Source organism: Papaver somniferum, chromosome 10, assembly GCF_003573695.1.
Source record: "Papaver somniferum cultivar HN1 chromosome 10, ASM357369v1, whole genome shotgun sequence".
Classification (NCBI taxonomy): Eukaryota; Viridiplantae; Streptophyta; class Magnoliopsida; order Ranunculales; family Papaveraceae; genus Papaver; species Papaver somniferum.
The window spans coordinates 132,953,041-132,963,769 of record NC_039367.1 but is presented as its reverse complement, the minus strand read 5'-3'; the positions used below and the strand labels follow the sequence as shown (position 1 = coordinate 132,963,769).

Sequence of the window (10,729 nt, the reverse complement as noted above, 5' to 3'; positions counted from 1 at the left end):
AGGTAATCTGGCACAATGGTTGAGGCACATATATCAAGTCCCAAGTGAGGGATCTCTATAAGCGATAAAAGTAAGGCACGAGGAGAATGATAATCACCCCCAAACTTAGATTTTTGGGTGTCTCTAGATAGACTAGCTACAATTTCCCTAATTTATGGATCATCGGAATCCTGAAAATGGTCAATTACTTCGTGTAGATTATACTCAGGTGATGCATCCTCACTCATATTTAAAAGCTCTACGAGTTCATCTTCTTCGTCTAAGACTAATGTTTCTAAATCGCTAGACTGTAAAACAATATTCTCAGAATAAACTCGTTCCTCTAAACTATCGTTGGCTTCGTAATCATAAGGAAATACTACATCGTCTAAAACGGGAGTATCTCTAGTCAAATCCTCGTCCTTTTGAATAGGTGAATAATTATTAAAATTATTTGGATTTGAACAAGAAACATTATCATTATTAAGTTCAATTGGAGTAACAAATTCCTGATCACTATGCCTACTTATTTCAAATTCTTCATCAACACTATCCTCATCATAATCATCATTTTAATAACATGAAAATGGTTGGACCTCATCTAAACAAGTAGTTTTACCAATTTTATCCTCGTCATCTTGATTATGTGAATAACGATCTTCATTCTCAAAGGTATTATTGGATACACTATATAGGAAATTCAAGTTATTTCGAGCAATATTTTCGTTCGTCTCTAACTCAAGTCTACGTGTCAACTCAGCTATCCTCTCAAGGGTCTCCTACAAAGAAAGTTCCTTAGTGTTGGATCTAAGTTTTGAGTTAATCTATTGAGGATATCTTCTAAAGATTCAGTCGTTGTTGCAGTCCTTTCGTCCATAACTACGTTATTCACCTCAGCTAACTTACATGTCGATTCAGCTAACTTTCGTGTCGACTCAGCTAAACCCTTGAGGGACTCTTCTATAGAAGTAATAGGAACAGAAGGATCATAAAAAGGACTACTTTTCAAAAGTTTTATTGTATCCTCTAGAGACGAAGAACTATTACTATAATTTTCTTGCTCGAATGACCGATGCACGTGTGGATAGTAATTGGGCTCACCATGGTATGACCCATAACCTTCGAAAGGTTGGCGTTCCCAGCCATTATTCACACTATGGTCATAAAAAGAGTGATGTCCATATTGTTCAGTTGGATATTCATATTCATTGTGATGGCTATTATAATACCAGTTTGACATCCTAACTGCAAGGGAATTCTACACAAGCACAAACAAGGCTGACTCGACCACAACAAGCCTATTTTATCTAGCAAACAAAAAACATGATGGCTCCCTTAGATTGTTTCTAGACCAGCTTCTATTCTTTCGAAAAGGAATTCGTTACAATCTGAGAAAACCTTTCTGGAATCAATCCGAGTTAAAGTAAGTTGAATAGAGGCGAGGGAAGCTCGGTGGAGCTTTGATACCCAAGGCCTCGCCGATATTACAAGGCGGCGCAGTCATGCATTCAACTCACAGAAACCATCATGAACTTCGAAGTATGCTTAAAAGAGTAACCAATATTTTTCGAACGACTTTCTTATTAAGCTCGTTACCATATCGGTCTCGTTCTAGTCCAAATTTTAAGGCTTAGGTTCGCATAGGTTACGTGTTCCTAAGGCGGGCAAGAAGGAAACGGTGATGAAATCCGAGTCCTTATCTTGATTTGGACAGGCCTTGCCCTTTACTAGAAAATTAAATCCGATTTCAAGTCCTCAACATATATGCATACAAAATCATCCAGTAAATCCGCTGATAGGGGATTCGCGGGTGTTTAGAATTCTTACCTCCCGTTCCAGACGGGGATGAACCGTTGAAGTCGACTCGGGCCACGACTCTTATGTCATGTACGAACCCGAGGGGCCAAGGCGATATCGTAATCGCCGTACTTCTCTGCATACAGTTTATATTTAAAACTACCCTTCCGTAGAGTTTTAAAAAAATAAAGTCCCAAAGTTCAATGTCTGAAAGAAAAGAAAAAATAAATGTCCAAAAATAAAATATTACAAAAATAAAAACCTTAATTACAGTTTCTAAAAAAATAAAATAAAAAAATATACAAAATCTTCTTCTTCACTCCTTTTGGATTCCTCTTTTCTTTCCTTCTTTGGATTCGCTTTTGTTTTCAGCACTTTCTCCCCTTTTCTTTAACTCAGCTCCAAATCTGAAAACAAAAAAGAAATACCAAAAGGCGTAAAAAAGAACAAAAATAATAAAAATAAAAATAAAACCTAAAAACAAATCTGCGTTGGCGGCGCCAAAAATTAATGGAATTTTATATATGGGTAAGAAGGTTGTCGTTCACTCGGACTTTGTTGAGATTGATTTCAAGCTTAAATAAAGAAAATAATAAAATAATAAAAAGTATATACAAATTATTGTCACACAATGAAGAGAGAACGATACTCAGGATTCCACTGCTTTTCATGTTCATGGGGTTCATAAATCAATCCTAGACATTTATAACTCAAAACAAAAGAAACAATAACTCTATTCTTTGCCAAAGTAGATTTCGTAATACATTAGTTGTAAGTTGTGAGCATGACACATCAAAAGTGATTAACACCAAGCATGCGACATTAAAAAAAATAACAAATAATTAATAGAAATCATAAAACAATTAAATTCTATGCAAATAGTCAAATAAGGAATTAATTAAGTTACCACATTCATGAAAAAGTCGCTTCCTCCATCGCCCCGGTGTTGGGGTTTAGCTCATCACGTCGAAAACACACTCAAAGGAATTTTTCATTGCTCAAAAGGTGCTTACAAGGATGAAAATATATGAAAACAGTGATTCGTAACACTTATAATTTTTACAAGTGATACTGTTACAGAACGATAAAAGGCAATTGTTGCTGATACTGTAGCTCTGCGACCCACGAGTAATTGTCGTTGTCACTGTTGATGAACGACTATATTTTGTGGTATTATGTTCTTCGTTCTTCCTTCGATGGCAGCAGTAGAGACAAGCTCTGAAACTACCTATTATATGTTCTATTATTCCCCCTAACACTCCATCTCCTTTTCTTTGACATCCCATCATCTTATTTATACTCCACAACCTCCAAATCTCCTTGTTTAATCCAGAATATTCTCTCTTTAATTCGTTATTCTCCGTTGTCATCACACGAATAAAACTTCCCTTTTTCTTCTCTGTTTTTGATTCTCACGCATCTTTTGTAGCTCAACACACTCCATGTTATTGAAAATATTTCTCAGAAGAGGTGGGACACGCTGTAAACACGCCAGATAGAGTTAACTCTCAAGTATTTTTATCCGTGAATATTCTCTCCCTGTTTTTGATTAAACTCCAATCATCTAGCCATATTTGGTCGATTCCAAGGACCTTACCAGTCCTGTTTAACTCCATAAAGCCCAATCCAACTAAATCCAACGATTAAATCTCACCAGAAGCTCTCCAAACGAAATCCAGAAAATCCCGTGTAATATTTTTCCCGTGAACCTCTGTTTCCTTCTAACGGAATTACGACCAATTTTAATCGATTCCAAACTCGTTACCAGGCCTGTTAAGCTTAATCAAATCCTCCAAACAAATTCAGCCATTGATTCTCCTTGAATCGTCTCCAAATGCAAACCCTAAAATCTGTTTTTCCTGAAGAACTCATTTTCCCTCCAAAAACTGAATTTGAAATGAAGAAGATGGTGTCCCCCTAACCAACTGTGGGGTGCGAATAGCCAAGAAGGTTCCCCTTAGTAATTGAGGTTCCCCTTATCCAAACTGAGAGTCCGAATAGCAAAACTCCTCTGGGGTTCCAAAGAACACTTTTTGAGCAACTTTTTCCACACAAGTGTATTTCTCCAAAAACAGCTACACAAACATAAAAACACCATAATAAGTACAAAATCAAGCACTAACAATAGAGACACTCAGGACAATTCAAACACAAAAAATGTGTCTATCAAAGAGATCAAGTGAAAGTGAATGACTATTTACTCTCTTTTTATTATTTTACTTCATGGATATTTTATTATCTAAGACTTTATTTATTTACTATTTTTGTTTTTTGGTTATGGATTTGGATGGATGAATTTTTATAAATTTGCATTTACGAATGAATGTTAGTCTTTCCATTTGTCTAATCTAAGAAAAAATCAAGTGCAACCAATTTTTTGTGCACTTTCGGCTAGGACGATGCTTCACATAACCTAGACGAAAGTGCATATAATGCTTGTCAAATAAACTTGCACAGAATGACGGTTAGAAATTCCCGACCGTTATGGGAAAACGGCTAGGAAAACAAACTGTAGCGGTGTTACGGTCAGGAAATACCTAGCCGTGTATTGCACCGGAGACTCAAAAATTAAATGAGTCTTGGTTACGGCTACATTTCCGGGTCGTGTATCTTTTCCGCGGTTAGAACTCCTAACTGTAATTCTGACATAAATTTGCAACTCTGGTTTACGGCTTGGTCGACATTTGAAGTTCCTGGCCGTAAATATTTATACGGTGGGGATTTCCTAGTCGTATGTCACTCTGATAACCCCCCAAAAAAGGCTCCTTGTTGCGGCTATATATCCAGGTCGTAATTCTGACAAAAATTGACAACTATTATTTACGACCCGAAATACCTAGCCGTAAAACTGACACACCACAAACCCTGCAGGTTTATACAGAGTTACGGCTCGGTCTACCTTGCGTTTTCCTAGCCGTAAATACCTATAATTTTGAATACCACATCATATCAGCTAGTTTTTTGAATTTTGAAAAATAGATCTGTTTGAAGACTGATCTATAGAAGGTTCTAGCTGTCCAACCAATTATTTAAACTTGAAATAACTCCACCCCTATCTAACCACCCATTCCAAATCAAAATCACACCTTCTACATCAATAATCTTGATAGACGCATTTATGTGTCTAATTTGTCCTCAATGTTTCGTATTGTTAGTACTTGTTTTCGTCCTTATTATGGTGTTTTGTGTGTTAGTAGGTATTTTTTGAAAATAAATATTGATGGAAAATTCGGCTCAAAAAGTTGTTAAAGGCACCCCGGAGGACATATGTTATTCGGACTCCAGCAACGGATAAGGGCGACCACTGGATAAGGGGTGACTTTCATCTCAAATTCAAATTTTCAAATTGGCGGGAAAATATTTTTATTCACTGTCAGATTTCAATCAAGGATTTGGAAGTGTTATAGGGAGACTAAATGGCTGAAAAATTATGGGATTGTTCCTGGGACATATACAAAGCTATTACAAGTGTTTTGGTCTATCAAATTTGGCTGAAAAATCTGTGAGAAGAAATCAGGGCAGAACGTGCATGAGAGGGACAGTTCACGGGATTACATGAGTTTTGGAGAATTTAAACGTGTTCTACTCATGTATGATGACTCTAGCAACACTTTGGACCTTGAAAAAGATAAATGAGGAGATTTTGCAGCTGTAGAAACGCATGAGAAGCTAAATCATGGAAGAAAATATTCCCAAAATATTTTCTTTACGGCCCGAGTTCAATGAAGAATATTGAGAATCATGGTGTGATTAAATGAGTCTAAAGAGTATAAATAGGTGGATGGGATCATAAAGAAGGGGATGGAGAGTTGGGAGGAGAATAGAGAGCTACAGAGAAGAGATTGGACGAGTTGCAGAGAATATTTTTCTGCTGTTGTAGAACACGAAGAAAAGACTGCCAAAGACAGTCGTTTTCCAACAGTGACAACGACGCTTAGCCGTGGGTCGTATAGCTACAGTGGTTGCGACACATAGTGACAGTCGTAGAAGCTACAACATCAGTAACAGTTTATTGTTGTATCTGTAACAATTATAACTGTTACAAAGGCCCTGTTTTATACCTTTTCTCCTTGTAAACACCTTTTTGAGTAATGAAAAATTCCTTTGAGTGTGTTTTCACCATGCGGAGCTAGACCATATCACTGGGACAACGGAGGAAGCAACTTTTCATGATTGTGGTAAATGAATTAATTCTTTTATTGACTTTTTGCATAGATTTAAATGTTTTATGATTTCTATTAATTATTTGTTATTTTGTTAGATGCCGCATGCTTAGTTCTAAATACTTCAGATGCGTCATGCTTTTAACTTAGAAATAATATTTTACGAAATCTATTTTTGGCAAAGAACTAGAGTCACAACTTCTTTTGTTTGAGCTATATTGTCTAGAGTTAATGACTGAACCATAACAATATGAAAAATAGTGGAATCCCGCGTCTCAGTGTCTCTTCATCTTGTGACAAATTGTGTATATATATTTTTCCTTATTTTCTTTATTAAGTCTTAAAACAAATTCTCAACAAATCTGAGTGAACGAATCATCTTACTACAACATCATTGAAAAATACCATCAAATCTCCACCAAAAACTCCTGTAAAATCAATGCAATGTACTCAAAGGATAAACCCAACTTCACTTTGGAATAAGACTCATCTCTTTGCAAAAATTTTGTACTATGCTATCCAAAGAAGGGAGAAGAACGAAAGAAACGTGGTTTACCAAGTCAATCGTATTGGAGTAATATTTTTGAGAATTTTTGTAGTGAAACAGGTAACACTAACAACCGCGATGGGGTTGAATTGTATCTTCGATTTTCAGACATACGCAAAAAAGTGGAGAAATATATGGCTTTACGTCGTATGTGCAACCAAATTCGACTTAGAGGTGAGACTGATAGAGAAGTCGCAGCTCAAGCTAAGAAGGAATTGAGAAAATGGAAAGGTTATGATTTCAACTTGGAAGCTCAATTCGCCATCATCAAAGACTTCTTAATACATCGAAAGGGATGTTATTAAAACCAACTTTATAATGGGGATATATCAAGCACGTAATGAGTTTTATTGTGGTCTAGTTAATGAATATATTAGTAATTTTCAATCATATTAAGAATTCGTGTTGAATCAAAAAAATTCTCAACTTTCAAATCGAATTACAGATTGGAAATTTATGTAAACGCAGCCGTAATGCAGACTCAGGTTATACTAGGAAGAATAACGTCCAGAAGTTCATAACTTCCCATCCGTTTTATGTGTTCACGGCTGGGAGTTCCTAATATCCCAACCGTTGTATATAATTTCGTCCAGGTCGACAAATTTACCCAGCGGTAACAACATAAAATTCAAGATTTTTTTTTCAGATTTTTGACGGATTTGAATTGATAAAATTGATGTTGGGAGTTGATTATAAGGTTATCTTGACTTTTGTGATGAAAGGTTTCATCATTTTTCTTCAAAAATTTTTAAAAAAAATTCACCAATATCACCATTTTTCCTTCTTCAAAACTCAAAAAAATCAACTTTTGATTTGCAAAAAATTAATGTTTTGATTAGTCTAATCGATTCACTAAGACTGATTAGTTAACTTAATCAATTTAATTAACACTAATCAAATTAAGGGTAGATTAGACACTATAAAAAAGGATAGATAAGGGGTCCTATGGGTTGTTATTTCATGACCCATTAAGCCCCCAAAACCCATCCTTTTTAAGCAAGCTCCAATGATAGGATTCTTTTTTTAAAGGTATTTTGATGTTTTATACGGAAATTTGAAACAATTTTATACCATTCATATTCGATATATATTCGCCAAGAAATCTAGAAACCGCTGGTAAAATTATTCAAACCCAATCTTTAACTCCTGGTTTCCCATTTATATCTATTTTTATATTTACAGATCCTGTTGGATTTAATTCTAGAAACAAATCTAGGATTACCAAACTACGGTGGATACTGCCAAATTTAGCGACCGAAATATAAATGATTCGAGTTAATGCCAAACCCTTTAGTTTTCGCGTAGCTTCTCTCATGCGTATTGATTTTATTGGTCTTTTATTTTCTTTTCTTGCGATTTGGGGTTTTGTTGTCTAATCTCTATCCATTGTTTTTACAAGTATCCTCAAAAGTGTAGTTGATTGACACAACATCTTTTATTGGTGTCGCTTCTTTTGCTCCGGGTGGTATTTGAGAAATTTATTATTGGATGTTTTTTCTCCAAATATTGGTCTTCTTCTTCTTCTCTTTTGAGTTTTCATCCCTTCTTCTTTTTGTTGTAATGTTTTGAATTGACTTGGTTGACTGTAGGCGCCGAAGTGTTCTTTTTGTTGATGTCGTTTTGGTTTTTTCAATTGTTTCACTAATGGTTAGGTTTTCTGTTTGCAGAATGTTTACACCGGCGATAGAGGTAATCATCTAATGGAGGTCGCTCAGATTTTGTTTTTGTTACTTAAATCAATACTAATTCATGTCTTCTGATTTGAGGGAGGAATCGGTTATAGTAGTAAGGAGATGTTTGATGGAGTTGGTGTTCCTTTTTCTTCCTATTTTCTTTTTCTGAGTTTCACTCCCTAATTAATCCCATTTTTATCAGTTTGATTTTAATTTTGTTTTTTTGATCGAAATTTAATTGTGTTTGATGATTATTTACTTTAGTTTAGAGAATGCGTTAATTTTAATTTATAGGTTAAACTTCAACCATCAAGTCAGTGGCTTACAGTTTAAATACTAAAGTAAACATTATTCTCCTTTGCCGAGTAATGTAGAATTGATTTGGGTGATAATACATAAGCGATGGGAGTCCTAATGCTTCAAGTTATTGCCACCCGAACTCCGTAACTTTCTTAATTTTTCAAGGCCATATCAGAACAGAGATAGTATAGCTAAACTTTTTATGATTTTGGGTGATAAGTTTGGTTTTGTTGGTCTATTAATATCTAGGAATTGACTATCTTTTCTTGCACCTGCCCTCTTTTCCTCTTCTTATTCTCCTTCTCTCTTCTCAAACCCTAATCATCTTCTTTTCATTACATGACCATATAATTGACAAAGTCTACTTATGTTGCAGAGATTAATGTTGTTTGTAACCAATCTTTGTGCATCAAGTCAATTTTATGAAGTACTGTTCTTTTAACTGTTTTATAGAATTGAGTTTACAACAAGATGAAAATTATTTCCATGTTTTATTTGTCACTCAATCCGTTATATGTCACCATAATCTCTACACTTTATATTAGGTTGTTCGGTAATGTCAGTGCATTGGTTTTTAGGTTCAAATTTTGTCACGATCTGGAATGCATGAGAATCCATTTCAACTTAGCGCTTTGTTATCACTATTTGGTTTTGAGGATGCTGCTATGACTTAAAATAAAGCTCTAACGAGTTCTACCAGAATCTGCATAATTAATTATGCATATTTAGTGACCTTTCATTAGTCTTTTTCGTATAATGAGATGGGTGACCTGGTACTTGAAATTGGAGGTTGAATTGGAGTAGAGATTGTCAGATCCAGAAGAAGGTATTTTGCTCAAATTACAAGGTATATTTTTAAATGGTTTCATCTTTCATGATTTTTTCTAGGTTAAGTCATACGCTGGTTTCATTAAAGGAAAGGTTTTCTTCTTATGAGTTATTAAAAGGGTTGTATATTTCGCATTTACGTAGGTGTTAAGTATGTAATGTTCTTTTCTCTTAGTGGGTTTCACTGTTGCTTACCGATTTCTACTTATCACCCCGTAATTTGAATATGTAGTCTTCAAGCTTTTTTTTTGTATTTCTTCGTAACCTTTGTTTACGCATCCACCCCATCTGATTTTAACTGTGACACATGTGGCCTTAATGTGATTTATATATTTTTACGATTTTGAGTTTTATCCTTCAGGAATATTCCCCATGCTATGCAAAGGGTAATGGCTTAGAAGACGGGGTTGATGCTATGTAAATGAGTATATGTCTGTGGCTTCGCAATGGGATCAGGAGGCACAAGCGTATGCGATGGTGGCTTATAATATTGGGAGTTGGAGGTATACATGAGTATATGATTGTGCAGGCTTAACGAAGGTAGTGGGATTTACAACAGTGTGTGATGGTGGCTTGGCTACGGCATGGGATATCCAAGAGTGTATGTGTATGGTGCTTAACCTGAGTTTGATCTACAGGAATATGATAGTGGCTACAGTAGCTAAAGTGGGAGTTACATGAGTATATGAAGGTGACTTAGCAATGGTAGTGGCTTGGCTACAGTATGGAAGATATAAAAGTTATATTTCTTGCATAGTTTTCATTTCCCCGGATGGATGGGCACCTTAATGTGTTATCTGCTGCCATCTGAGACAGTTCAGGTTTGTTGTATCTGACCATAAAAATATTGTTAGATTCATTATATTTGTGTAGTTGTAGCTGTCGAACTTCCGGACTTACGGTACTATACTTGAGTTTCCACTTTCAAGTTCGGTTTTTCTGCAACTTCAGATAGATGATTAAGCAGGGTACCTCTTGAAGGCGTTATGTGAACTACTCCCTCCGTTTCAAAAATACAGTCCGCTTTGAATTTGTCAAGATATTAAGGAGATCATAGTAGCTTACATGCCTACCCTTAATTACTTGTCTAATTTATTTCAATAAAATTGTTAGTAATAAAAACTACTAAAAATTGTTATGGGATTCTAAATAGGAAATACAAGAAGGAACGAAGGATATATTTGTTTTTTTAATTACACAAATTTCAATAATATTTTAGATTGGTCCCATTAAAAAATATTTTACAAATATAAAAATTTAAGGATATATTAGAGAGTTTATTGAAAAAATATGACTATAAATAGAAGCAGGACATAATTTTGAAACAAGCCAAAATGAAATAGAGGACGGTCTTTTTGAAACAGAGGGAGCATTTAATACGAGGAGAAGATACTTTTTATGTTTTACATATTTTGCATCCTAAATTTGCACCTTTGTTTTGC

At 35.1% G+C, this 10,729-nt stretch overlaps 1 long non-coding RNA gene across 1 annotated transcript; it reads left to right on the top strand.

Annotated features, from left to right (window-relative positions):
- Positions 1–7,766: 7,766 nt before the first annotated feature.
- LOC113317087 lies at positions 7,767–10,215 on the top strand. The gene is made up of 2 exons (XR_003343236.1): positions 7,767–9,306; positions 9,649–10,215. It is a non-coding gene; the product is annotated as an uncharacterized LOC113317087 (long non-coding RNA).
- Positions 10,216–10,729: the final 514 nt, after the last annotated feature.